This window comes from Chenopodium album, chromosome 1, assembly GCF_948465745.1.
Source record: "Chenopodium album chromosome 1, dcCheAlbu1.1, whole genome shotgun sequence".
Lineage (NCBI taxonomy): Eukaryota > Viridiplantae > Streptophyta > Magnoliopsida > Caryophyllales > Amaranthaceae > Chenopodium > Chenopodium album.
Genome location: NC_137834.1, coordinates 43,783,320 through 43,797,286, shown reverse-complemented (window position 1 = coordinate 43,797,286; position 13,967 = coordinate 43,783,320). Strand labels below are relative to the sequence as shown.

General features: G+C 37.9%; 1 non-coding gene across 1 annotated transcript; it reads left to right on the top strand.

Annotated features, from left to right (window-relative positions):
• The first annotated feature begins 6,486 nt into the window (after positions 1 to 6,486).
• Positions 6,487 to 6,593, top strand: LOC145564850 (small nucleolar RNA R71). The gene has a single exon (XR_014094916.1). It is a non-coding gene; the product is annotated as a small nucleolar RNA R71 (small nucleolar RNA).
• Positions 6,594 to 13,967: the final 7,374 nt, after the last annotated feature.

The window sequence follows — 13,967 nt, the reverse complement described above, 5'->3', positions numbered from 1 at the left end:
TTAAATGAAAGTAAGGATTGTCAGTTCGCTTAAACTTAAGGACGTCACTGGCAATGAACTTCTGCGGAAGAAGCTCCTTGTCCACTGAGACTCCTTGTGAGCTTATGCCTTGGAACCTGTAGTCATTGGATATCTTGCTCAAGCTCTCTTGCATGAGCTCTATTTGTCGTTGCTTCACAGGGTCATTGAATTTGAGGGTTAAAGTCTTCAACACCTCACTCACATCTGCCATTTGCTTCTTAAGCTCATTGAATTCTTCTTGAGTGGCCATTATCTTCTTAGCTTTTCTCTTCCGACTGACTAGTTTATCAAAAAGTTAAACTTGAAAAAAGAGGTTGTCCTTGATAAAACGCCCTTCTCTCCTTGACCAAGTACTGTGGAAAGGGAAATTAGGGATATTCACTGTTAATAATTTGACTCAAACTCTATTCAACATGCAATAGATGGAAGGAGGTTGGAAGAATGAATATTGTGATATGGGGAAATCATGTAGAGAATGGAAAGATGATGTAGATGGGGATATATAGAAGAATTTAGGAATAAAGTGGACCCCAACTCAAATGACGGAAAGAGAGACTCATGCATGACCCTAAGACATGGTCATGGTGACATATACAAAGTGTGCTGAGACTAGTGAGCGTAAGTGACAAGCTTTGACTCTTGTGTAAGACCATGGGACCAAGTGCTTAGACTTAAATAAGAACTAAATAAGGTTACTGCTTTTAACAAAATAATAAAACTGATTAATAAACTGTTTATTTAGACTCGTCGTGATGACTCGAGCCAAATTATGAACTGTCGCCAAAGCAACAGGACTGTTGCCGTACACTGCACTGTAGCGTCATACGACAAATTCCACATACGACAATGGGACTAAGTTGTTGCTCGGCGTTGCACAGCAGTGTTTGGCGCTGAAGTCCAAATTTTTGCGCCATTACTGGAGCATTAATCTGGGACGACTTTTAGTATTGTTATTAAACTTTAATTACTCTAATTAATTAATTAGGCAAATTCCTTTTAGACATTAATTGGTTTCTTTAGGCTTAAACACAAGTCAAACAAAATGTTAGGAAAAAACACGTAGAGTATGCACAACAAATAATGCACAAGTAGTCATGTAGGCACAATATGATGCAATGAGTTTGCAACCTAACCATGGCTCTAGTTCTTCTAAAGTTCGGGATATGGGTTAGTCGAAGAGGTTCCATGGTTATGAGTGCAGATGCACCGCGTGGAAGCCTTACCTTTGGAAGGGTTGGCGCGAATGGATGAGACCCCGCGAGTTAAACTCGCTTCCATGGTTTGGTGAACTCAACATTCTCGGATGTATCCTTTGTTCCTCAGAGCGTTCAATCAGGTAGATGGAGCATGAATTCTCATAGGGTTATGTCCATATGTAGAACACATATGGGTTTCAGAAAAGTGAGAAAAACTCAACCAGGAAGTAGAATCGAGCCAACAGTGCTAGAACTGGTTGAATCAAGAACGCATATTTCTGGCTCGGTATTGTTAGAACGCAGCGCCAGGCAACAGGGACTGTCGCCGGGATATGATCCATGTTTCCTGGCGACAGAATTGTTGCTCGGCGATAGAGCCATATCTTCGGCGACTGGCTCTGTTTTCAAGACGCCAGTTCCTACATGCCTAAGCAGCTGTCTGTGTTCTTAAAATTTTCCAGTTTTTCGCAGCATTATTTCGATTCTAGTTGTGAAAGATATTCCTCAAATATCCTACGCGTAAAAATCATATGTTTTTGACTCATTAGGGATGGTCATTCCGATGAGAACCTTTTTTATGCATATGACAATAATGTTAATCAAAATTTTACACATGAAATACATAGAACTTTTCGAGTCTCATCCACTCTGACTAAATAATTTCCGAAATTAATTTCAGGAATCGAAATAGAAATCCTTCCCAGTGGAGTCGCCAAAAACTGTAGGGAATATTTGAAGCATTACCCCAAACATGAACCCCACTGTGATCATACACTAAAGTACGGAAGCGTCCAAAGTAAAGGAAGCTAGAGCAAAAGAGTCGCCAACAAGTTTTAGGAACTTTTAAACCGTTCATACGGTGAAGGTTACACCCCTTAACGATCCATGAGATCGTAAACTCCAATAGTTCTGGAACCAAGACTGAAAGTTCGGAGATGAAGGTACAAATCCAATCTGAAAGAGTAAGAACCTACCTTAATTATAGGCCTCTACTTTGTTTTTCTCGTATTCATGTGCGTTTTCTGACTAACATGCAATCAATAGGTTTACCCTAAACCTGTTTAATCTATGTTGGTTGAATATTAATTCACAAATAAATCTATTATTAGCTTGAATTATAATCAAATAAACCCTAAACAAGATTATTAAGTATCTTATTAAGCGTGATTACAAGTACTAATTCCCTGTGTGATCAAGCAATACTAATGAATATCAAGCAACATAATAATAATCATAGATAATAATTATAAATCATAAATCATGTTAAAAAATAAAGCATAATAATTGCAAGATCCTAGGCATGATACTAACAAGATTAATAACAAACCCTAGCATGTCACTAAGCAATAAAAATCAAAGCTTTAACCCTAACATGATACTAACATGAATATTAGGAAGAAAATAGGAAGCATCATAGAAATCATAATTGATATAAGCAAATTACCCTAAACATGATACTGGGAAAAGCATCCTAACATGACACTAGGAATCAATAAAATACTCTAAGCATGATTTCTATATCAAAATATCAATTAAACGATTAAAGTACTTACTTGGATGCCTCTTACCTCTTTCTAATAACAAAAAACACACGTTAGTAACTTCAAGGAAAAAAATAAAACCAAAGAATCAAATTAAATAATTGAAATAGAGAATTAAGAAAGTTTGGACTAGATAGATTTTGGACCAAACCTTTAGAAATCAAACATTACACGTCTAGGGCGAAGGAAACTTTGAATTATGTTAGGTGTGTCTAGATCTTGTGAATGCGGAATTTTGATTTGTAAAAGGCTAGTTTGGAAAGAGACAGAGAGTATCAAGAATTTCTTGAAAAGAGTTTGTAACTAAAAACGGAGGTTTAACGATGCTATTTATTATGAAAATAATCCGGAATATGATAAAAAGAATCGGAGTTTTAAGAAAAAAAAAAAAACACGATGCTGGCGCCGCAAAAGCCTTTGTCGCCGCGCGATAGGGCTTGTCGTCAGGCGACAGCCTGGTGTGAGGCACTGCAGGCAATTTTCCCACGTTTTAATTTTTTTGATAAAATTAAGCGTAAAAGTCCGTACGAGGGGTAAAATCGTAATTTCATTTAAAACACTTCTTTTATTCCAAATAAAACTCATAAAACTCAATTGTCAATGCTAATCACAATAGGATTCAAAAAAACCTTCTAGAACATTCTAGAAGACTATAATCAATCCTATTTGCATTAGGAATGATAATTCATAATAAGCCCTCCTCTATTTCATTGGGCAGTGTATAAAGATCAAACCGGGCCCAGTTTAGTAATTTGGCCATATCTTCCTCATTATTCATCGGAATTGGGCTTCTAATATACCGTTGGAAAGGTATTTTCGAACCCAATCCAACTACACTATTATCAAACCTTTGTTATGGACAAAACTAAACTAGATTGGCTATTTTCATAAAATAGGTTTTTGAAAACATAGAGAAGAAAAGAATTTAAAAACTAACCGCCACACTAGACTTTTAACACTTTCACTTCATTCAATTATGATTCGACGTGAAAAGTATTCAACACTGGTTTTGGTTTTGTGGAGACACAAATGGGGGTCTACAGTAACCAAAATGACTGACACGCGGACCAAATTAGCACGGAACACCAAAATAGGGGCTGACAGGTTAAACTTGGGCACCGTGTCGCGGCGCAACTGTCGTGTCACGGCAAACCTGCACCGTGGTGCGGTACAGGTTGCCGTGACACGGTACTGATTTCCGTGACGCGGCGTTTTCTGCCGTGTCACGGTAATTAGTTCCTGTTTTTTTTTTTGTTGATTTTAGAGTTTATACTAATTACTAAGTGAGTACGGTCCTTTGGCAATTGTTAGTCATAAAATAATCCACCATAGACAAAGAAAGATCTTTAAGGTTAGGATCAAAACGACCAAATTTACATACATAAGATACATAGGCACAATGATGCAAAGAATAGTTCGCAACCTAAGGTCCAGTTCTATGTTCCACTATGGTCTGGTTTTATTTGGCGTCAAAATGTTACCATGTTTAAGAGTTTGGACGCGTTATCAAGGCAACCTTCCTTGAGGGTGTATGCCAACGGGTGGCTCCGCAAGTTCGTAATGAAATCAAACTCGACTCTATGGTTTGGGTGGATTTAAAAACTCAGATGAACCCTTATTTCCATGAGCGTTTTTTAGTTGATAGAGCTTAAATCCCCCACGGCTAAGACGTATGTAGAAAACACACGTTTTTTCAGAGAAATCAAAGGAACCTGATTGTGAGAAGAGAAATAAATCTACTGGAAAGATTTCATGACTGCCGCGACACACGGAAACATCCACTGTGTCACGGTGCCCTGCTCCGTTACACGGCAAGCACTGCCGTGCCGCGGCAGTCAGGAAATCTGATTGGTGCCCCTTTTTTCTTCGTTCACGACCAGGTTATCAAATTTTTCCTACGGGACAAACCTGAAATACGACGTTACACATCTATGCATATATAAAAATGCCAATTTAATCACTGGAATATTTACAAGAATCATTTAAGTCTCATCTACTCATCTTAATTAAATATCGATCACTCAAACCGATAAATAACCAAAAATCCTCCCTAGTGGAGTCGCCAAATTGTAGACATCGTTCGAAGTACGCCTACATTAAAGCATGTTGTGAATATTCTTGGCACTCATAGGAAGTTAGAATTGACATATTACGATTAGGGAAAAGGAAAGTAGGGAGCTGCCAACAAGTTTTTAAGGAACTTGTAAACCGTTCACGGATCATAAAAGGTAACAACGGTTAAGGGACAAACGATAGGCAAGAACGATTGACCCATGAAGGTTATACCCCATTCATAATCCATGAGATTACTAACTCCATATGGTTCGGAACCACGAAAGGAGGATCGGGGATGATGGTACAAAGTGACTGATGGAGTCACATTCGCCCGTATTGACCTCTACTCGATTCTTATAGTTAAAAGTATTCTTGCGATCTCAGAGGCATACAAACAAAATATTCAATTTGCTCCAAACTATTATTATGCTAAATTGGTTAAATATTAATGCACCACATAATTCTAAAAAATTAGTGATCACTAGATTAAACAACAAGATTAAAAAGGAACCTAAACCGGTTGTCCAAATTATCTTATTAGCCGTGATTTTCAATTACATATTCCCTTTAACATGGAATATGGTGATCATAATAATAATAGAATAAACATTAATATTGTAGCAATTTAACAATAATAGCGTTAGTTATATCAAATATAAAATAACCTAATCATGATACTAGAAATATTAAAATAAAATAAGTGATTAAATTAATTAATAACTCACATTCCGCGCATTCCTTAAAATTGCTACATCGTGAATAAATTGTTAGTAACTTCAATAAAAAAATATAAATCAAATGGAAATTAAATTAAATTAAAAGTAGAGTTGATTTTGTCCAAACCCTCAATTATTTATTACTTTCGCGCCTTGGTTTAAGGATGGAACCTCGGGTTAAGTATGGACTCCTTGGAGTGCTTAAGGGAAGAATGGTGTAATTAGGAATATAGGTTTAATGCTTAGAATATGGGAGAGAGAAAGAGAAGAGAATGATTTTGGGTGTAAAAGAGAGAAAGAGAGAAGGATTTGGTGCCCCGAACTGTAGAAAGGAGGGGTATTTGTAGGTAAAATGAGTAGAGGGAACATACGCAACCCTAATAAGATAAAAAAAAACCTTATTTGACTAACGGAGGAATATTGTGTGACTCGGGGGATTGTTGTGTGACGCAGGGCATATTTAACAAACGGGAAGTGAAAACGCGTGAAGGGTGTACACAAAAAAGACATGGACTACCCCGTGTAACAGGAATGGGCACCGTGACACGACAGTTCTCCCTGTGTCGCGGCATAGTTTCCCGTGATGCGGGGAAGTTTTGTGGGCACCGTGACACGTCAGCAACCCACCGTGACACGACACTTCTCCCCGTGTTGCAACACAGTTTCCCGTGACGCGGGGAATTTTTGTGTCCAGATTATCGAGCACTCCAAAGATTATGGATTTAAGCACTCCAAAGATTAAATACTCAACCCAACCAATAACGGCGGTGAAAGATTGTTCATCATCAATTTTAGTTTTAGGGAGACATTTTTTGGTGTCTACATCATCTCTTCGACAACATTGCTCGCTATATTCTCATCCAAATTCATAAATCTTCCGTTAGTTGTAGAGTCCAAATCATTCTTGAATTATATCCAAGCCCATTGTATAAAGCTTGGATTATTTTCCACTATGCTAGTTTATGATGGGGCCATTCTCTCTGCAAATCCTTAAATCTTTCCCAAGCTTCATATAAACTTTCATCAGCTTCTTGGGCAAAAATTTTTATTGCACTCTTTAACAAAGTTGTCCTCTATGCAGGGTAATGTTTATTATAGAAATTCAAAGCAAGAGTTTCCCAGTCAGTAATACCAAGTGCAGTTCTATTCAATCCATTATACCACAATTAAGCTTTACCATATAAGGAAAAGGGAAAAAGAATCTCCCTAATTTGGTCTTGCATAACCCCAGCTTGCCTAATAGTATTGCAATATTGACAAAAATCTGCAATATGAAGATTAGGGTATTCACCCTTAGCTCCACTGAATTGCTTTCTTTCGATCATCGTGATAAACTGGGGCTTGATCTCGAATTAAACTCCATCAAGAGCTGGGGTAGGAGTAAGATGTGGAAAATCCATCAGGAATGGCTGCGAATAATCGCTAAGCTTGCGAGGTGGATAAGGTGGTGGTGGTGCCGTCATCTCTGATTCTTAATCCGTACTAAACAAATAAATATGAGAAACTATCCCAAAGAACATACGATATCTGATACGAAAGAAAAAAAACAATCTAGACTCTAATAACAACTACAAATAAAAATAAAGTCGTTTCCCCGGCAACAGCGCCAAATTTTGACAGGCTAAAGTCGTATCACCTAATCAAAAGTAATTTCTAAAACCGCTAACTAAAATAGATAGGGAAGTAGGGTCGAATCCACAGGGAAACAATATTCTTTTATTTCTAATAAATTATTATAATCTAAATTATTAAGTAACCAAATTGTTTTGAAGGAAATTAAACTAAGGAAAATAAAAGTAGGAAGAAATCAATAAATAAAAATCCTAGGGTCATAGGCTCACCAATAATTAATACTCCGGGATAAAACATAACAATCAATTATCAATGCATAAATTAACCAGATTATAAAGGGCTTTCGCTACGTAATATAATCACATAATTAATCCATCGTTATTAAATCGCATCTCTTTAATCTTGACTTAACCATTTTATAAATTTATTCAACCTATTTAAACTAGGCCTTAATATTAATACTCATCTCTCAAATCTCGAATCAATACTGCGTAGCTCATACAATTAAACCAGCGCTAATCTTATTGCATAGCATTAAATCAATCAATAGGAAATTAACCCACAACATTAACAATCAACATTAATAAATCATTCCTTCATATTAATCATGGATCCCTACAACCCTAGAATTAAACTACTCGTGCATAATTAAAATTAAACTAATGAAAGCGATTAGAGAAAGCATAATAAGAATAAAATAAACTAGTATTGAAGATAAATAACAAAATTAGAGTAAAGCAAAAATAAATAAATAAATTAAAGTAGAACTACACTGTAATATTGAAAATCTCAAAGTTGAAGGCAACATAAAACAAAGTCAACTATCAAGCTACAAATGAAGTTCTAATATCTAAAAAAATGATTATCAAAACTAAAGAAAGCTATTTCAAAACAAAACTTATGGAAAAGAAAACTGAGCAAAAAATAAAGAAAAATAAAATATCAGCTAAAAAAACTTATGGAAAAGAAAACTGAGAAAAAAATAAAGAAAAATAAAATATCAGCTAACCTCCCTCATGTCAGCCTACTAAAAGGCTTTATATAATACCCAACCTACAAAAACGAGTAGCCGACATTGAAAACTAGCAGACCGAAATTATCAGCTATGTCCAATGTCTGATCGGGCCCAGTCATTTAATTCAGAACTGATTTACTTTAACAACTTATGAGAGCTCAAAAGTGAATAAGGAGAAGACCAAAAAGTGGCATGACCAACATATACGAAACAAGAGTTTTAAGGTTGGAGATAATGTTTTGCTTTTCAACTCAAGGCTTTGTTTGTTTCTAGGTAAACTCAAGTCAAAGTGGTCGTGGCCTTTTTTGGTATCGAAAACTACTCCTTATGGTTCTTTTGAGTTAGATGCGAATGGTAACAAGTTTATGGTCAATATAATGGTCATCGCTTGAAGCACTACTTTTGCAAGGAAGAAGTTGGTCTCATAGAATGTTTGCTTGATCCTTTGGATCCTAAGCCTCCCCATTGATGAATTTTTCTCATGGTCAACCTAGTGACCTCATAAAGAAGCGCTTCTAGGGAGGCAACCCGAGTTCTTGACTCCTTTCTTCTTTATTTATCTTTTTAATCAGTCTGGTTGATAATTATTATCTTATGGCTCTTGGCTTTTCTTTGTAGGTACTTGACCCTTTGGTACATATATGAATGGGGATTGGAGGCCATATGATGGTTTTTACCAAGCTAAGTTTGAGTTAAGAGAGGAAGAAGGACAAAAATCATAGCACAAGTGAAAGATCGAAGCCGCGCCCAAGGAGAACCCTCTCTAGGAGGTCGCGGGCGTGGCAAAGGAAGGAGAGGGCGCGGCTGTGCTTATCATCAAAATGACCAGGAACTCGGAGATGCCCAGCCGCGCCCCTAGAGAAGGCGCAGCATGAAGACTCGCATGCGCGATCCTTTAGCTACCTGCGGGCGCGGCTCATCAGGAGAGGGCGCAGCCGCTGGGATTCAGCAGCGTTATAACAATTTTTTTGGCCGATTTCATCCTTTTTGCCTTCTCACTCCTCTCTTTCTCATTCTCTCTCTAAAAACCCCAAAAAACCTCAACCATAACTACTACAAATCCATCAAAATCCATCATTTTCATCTCAATTTCTTCAATTTTTCTTCATAAAATAACAAATTCATCAACAATTTTCAACCTCCAGCATCAAAAATCCGAAAATTTCAAAGATCCACCATTGTTACTCCTTGAAGCACCATTGGAGTTCTTGTTATTTTAGGCTAGTTGGAGTTGATTTTTTGCTTCATAGTTGGTATAATCTACTCCCTTCTAGTTTTTCATGGTTGATTCTTGTAATTTTTGTTTCGTGATTTTTGATGCTTGATTTGATGAATTTTGTTGTTAGTTTTTCTCTAACTCTTGTTTGATTGTTGTTGTGAGTTGATTATTAGAAAATCTTGAGGTGTTCTTGGTTAATTTGTGTTGTTTGGAGTTTGAGGAGTATATTGCTTGTTGTGGTTGCTTTGTGTAATTTGTGGGTGGATTTGTTGAATTGGATTGAGGAGTTGTAAGTGTTGTTTGTTGAGAAGTAAAGATGGAGGTTGGAACAAGTTCTAAGAAGAGGAAAAGTGGAAAGGAGCCACTTGCTTCATCCTACCAAACCCCTCAAAATGTCAAACCACCACCACCACCTTTGCCTCTAACCAAATTCTCAAATAGAAACCACAAATCGACGCCCTTCAATCAAGAAAAATCCTTCCCACTAAACACTACCATCAACCCACAACAACCAAACTAAGCATTGATGAAGATTGTTGGTTCTTTTTCAACAATCTAAGATTAAGCACCTTTGTCTCCAAGGCCTACAACACATACCGAGAGCCTACTTTGGAATTTCTTGCCTCCTTTGAGAAACACACTTCCGGCAAAAACGATATCTCCGTTTCCTTCCAACTCTTTAACAAAAAAGAAACCATGTCCCTCCAAAAATTCAATGAGTACCTCGGCCTAAAACCCAATGCCGACATTTGCCTCCCAAAATATGTGCAACTTCATGATTACAACCCCCGACAATGGTGGAAACGGATCTCTCAAAAAAACAAATTTGATGCAAATTACTCCTTGGCTATTGAGATCATGCACCCGACTCTTAGATTACTTTACCGTATACTTGGGAACATGGTTTTTAACAAGCAATACTTGGAGAAGATAACATTAGAAGAGATTCGGATTCATTAGCTTGCATCTAAGCCAGAACATGGGCATAGAGTGAACTTGGGTTTTATCGTCATCCAATGCATCAAGTCCATTGTGTTGGGAAGCAAGACGGAGGGTCCATTGTGGGGCAATAGTCACTTGGTCGGCCATGAGGTGTGACCATGAGGAGAAGTTGCGCTCATGCACCATAGTTGGGAAAGGTGACGGTAGTGATATATTGTTTGATGAGCGGCAACTTAAGACAATGGAATTCATCAAAGGAATCCCCGGGGTCAACGGGATTTGGAGTCTACTTGTATCATGCGAGCATCATTGCTTCCTCCCAAAGTCGGAGTACACCTCCCACACAAAAGAAGGAGATCACCCATGGTCGGTGCGGAGGAACTCGGGAGTCCTTCCCAATAACATAGTGGTGAATTTTGATGAGGTGTATGAGGAGGATGAGGAGATTGGTATGGAAGGAGAAGAAGAGGATTGAGTGGAAGAAAAACAACAAAAACAACATGGAAGAAGAAGACGACAACAACAACAAAAACATATACAACCACCTGATTTTCAACAAGATATGGCAAGGATGAGAGCTCAAATGGAGAACATGCAACTTTGCATGAAAGGTATGTTTGCCACTCACCAACATAATGCTTTTCAAACTAACGGCCTTTATGATGCAAGTGTACGTAGGGGGGAGGTCACTCCTCCGTTTAACTACCCTAATGCACCGGCCCAACAAGGGCCCGTGCCTTCACGGGGTTACGTACCCCTATTGGTCGGGTGTCGAGAACCCCGATTACCCTAGGCGTGAGTTTCCTGACGAGTCTGTTCACTATTACTACCAGGTCTCGGGTGGGAGTGACTATAAGGGTGACCCAAACTATCCCTACGTTCACCCCGATCACCCCGCTCATTATATGCCACCTGAGCCTTTTTACCAGTTAAACCCCTCCCAACTTGACCTTTATAAAGGTCATTATGGGTGGCCCCCTGGTTACACCAAAGGATGGGATCCCTATGGCTTTTCTTTTGGATGGTGATGGTGTCGGCCCTAGTGGCCACTACTTCCCCCACCCCCCCCCCCCCCCCCTTGGTATGCATGTTTCCCCCCCTTTTGGTCCCTCCCTTATGCTTTTATTTGCATGTGAACCATCGAGGATGATGTTCTTATCTAGTTTGTGGGGTGTTTGAATCAAAAGGAAGTAGTTTTGAGTAAGTGTGGGGGAAGGCACCAAGGAGTCGTGGGAACGTTTGACAAGCTTATGTTGGGTATTGTTGTTATGCGTCGGGTTGGTTAACTTTTGGATTGTTTTAGCTTGTTGTTTTTTGTTAGTGTCTTTGATGATGATGATGATGATGTCTTTGATTACGATGTAGGTAGTTGGTTATATCCATGAGTCAAGTTTGTTAGCTTTTTTTTTTCTTTCCCGTTTTGCTAACCCTTTTTCTTTGTTTAGCGTTTGTTTTTGCCTTTTTCTCTCTCTTTGGTAGCTTTGAAGAACGATGGAAGCAACATTTGGAGCTTTGTAACTTTGGGAAAAGGTTTGGTTGCTTTATTTTTATTTAAGAGACATTTGGGTGAGATCTTTCCTTTTTCTCTTTACTTTTTCTTTGGGTGCTTAGTTTAGGTTTAGCTTAGGAAGAAGTTGAATGGTTCGAGGTTGCTTGAATTTGGTTCTAAGGAACCTGGGATCGTTGATGCTGTTATCAATGATCACTTGTATGACAATTGGGATTTACTTGGCTTATATGCCTCATTTGTGAACCTTTTTAATTTTCTTCCTGTAGGCGTCGTTCGAAGTGCGCCTACGTTAAAGCATGTGTGAATATGCTTGGCACTCATAGGAAGTGGGAATCGACATAATACGATTAGGGACAAGGAAAGTAGGGAGCCGCCAACAAGTTTTTAAGGAACTTGTAAACCGTTCACGGATCATAAAAGGCAACCACGATAAAGGGACAACGATAGGCAACAACGATTGACCCGTGAAGGTTACACCCCATTTATAATCCATGAGATTACTAACTCCATATGGTTCGGAACCACGAAAGGAGGATCGGGGATGATGGTACGAAGTGAGTCATGAAGTCACATTCGCCCGTATTGGCCTCTACTCGATTCTTATAATGAAAAATGATTCCTGCGATCTCAAAGGCATGCAAACAAAGATTCAATTTGCTCCAAACTATTATTATGCTAAATTGGTTGAATATTAATGCAACACATAATTCTTAAATATCGTGATCACTTGATTACATAACAAGATTAAAAAGGAACCTAAACCGGTTGTCCAAATTATCTTATTAGTCGTGATTTTAAATTACATATTACCTTTAACATGCAATATGGTGATCATAAATATTAATAGAATCAACATTAATATTGGAAGCAATTCAACAATAATTCCAACAATATAAAATCGTTAGAAAAATAATAGAAACAAAAGGAACATAATTCTTACTTTGATTCTGTTTGCTTGCAACTACACAATAATAAACGAGTTAGTCACTTCAAGAAAATAATAATAAAACAATAATTAAATTAAATTAAATAAATTAGAGTTTAATTGGGGCCAAACCCTCAAACAGTTCTACCTTTCACGCCTTGGCTTAAGTACAGAACCACGAGTAAAGTATGGACTCCTGGGAGTGCTTGTAGAAGGAATTTTGAAAGAAGAAGGGTAGGCTAGTTTTTAGGCTAGAGCATAGAGGAGAGAAAAATAGAGAATTAATTAATGCCCCGTACATTAGAAATGAGGGGGTATTTATAGAAAAAATTTGCTGAGGGAACACACGGAACCCTAAAATGATAAAAACCCTAAAAAAGTATAACGCGACACGGCAAAGTGTATCGTGACACGGGAAATCCCACCGTCAGACGGGAAACATTCCCATGACAAGGTGTACTTTTATGTGACGCGGGAAATATATGCTGAACGGGGGGAGAAAACACGTTAAGGGTTTGCGCGGAAAGGATACGAAAACCCCCCGTGTCACAGCAGGTGTCCCATGTCACGGGGAACCCCACCGTCAGACAGGACAGTTTCCCGTGACACGGTAGACTGTTGCCGTAACACGAGAGTTTTCAGTCCATTTTTCCGTCTAAATTCATTTTTAACTCTAATTTCGTTCAGTATTTTAAGTGCCGATTGATAATTTCGGGCCATTTTCTGATTTATTATTATTTGGGCTAAAATAAGAAAATAAGTAAAATAAAATAAATTAAAAGGTTTGGGCCAAAATAAATGATAAAATAAAAAGGGTTTGGGCTGAAATTAAAAACTATGCTTTTACTAAACATCAAGACTGATCTATGGACTATTCGAAAATTAGATTTAATTAAATACGACCAATAATGGCGGTGAAAGGTTGTTCATCATTAGGTTTTGTTTTGAGGAGACATTTTTAGGTGTCTACACTTCAATTCCTCTTTCTTTTGTGTTGTTTTCCCTTTTGTGTGACAAACATGACTATAACAAGTTGAAATGATTTTGATTTGGAATTCGCTCATTCATTTGGATTGGTGTGCCTCTCATGATTATATGTCTTTGAATGCTTATCTTCCTAGTTGATGAGGGTTTACACGGTATGAGAATGCTTAGGGTTGAGTTAGACACATTTTAAGCTAAGGTAGCACGATTTAGAACTTTTTAGGACATTTGAACCCCTAGTTCACGGGAAAGTGGTAAGATGGTGTAGCTT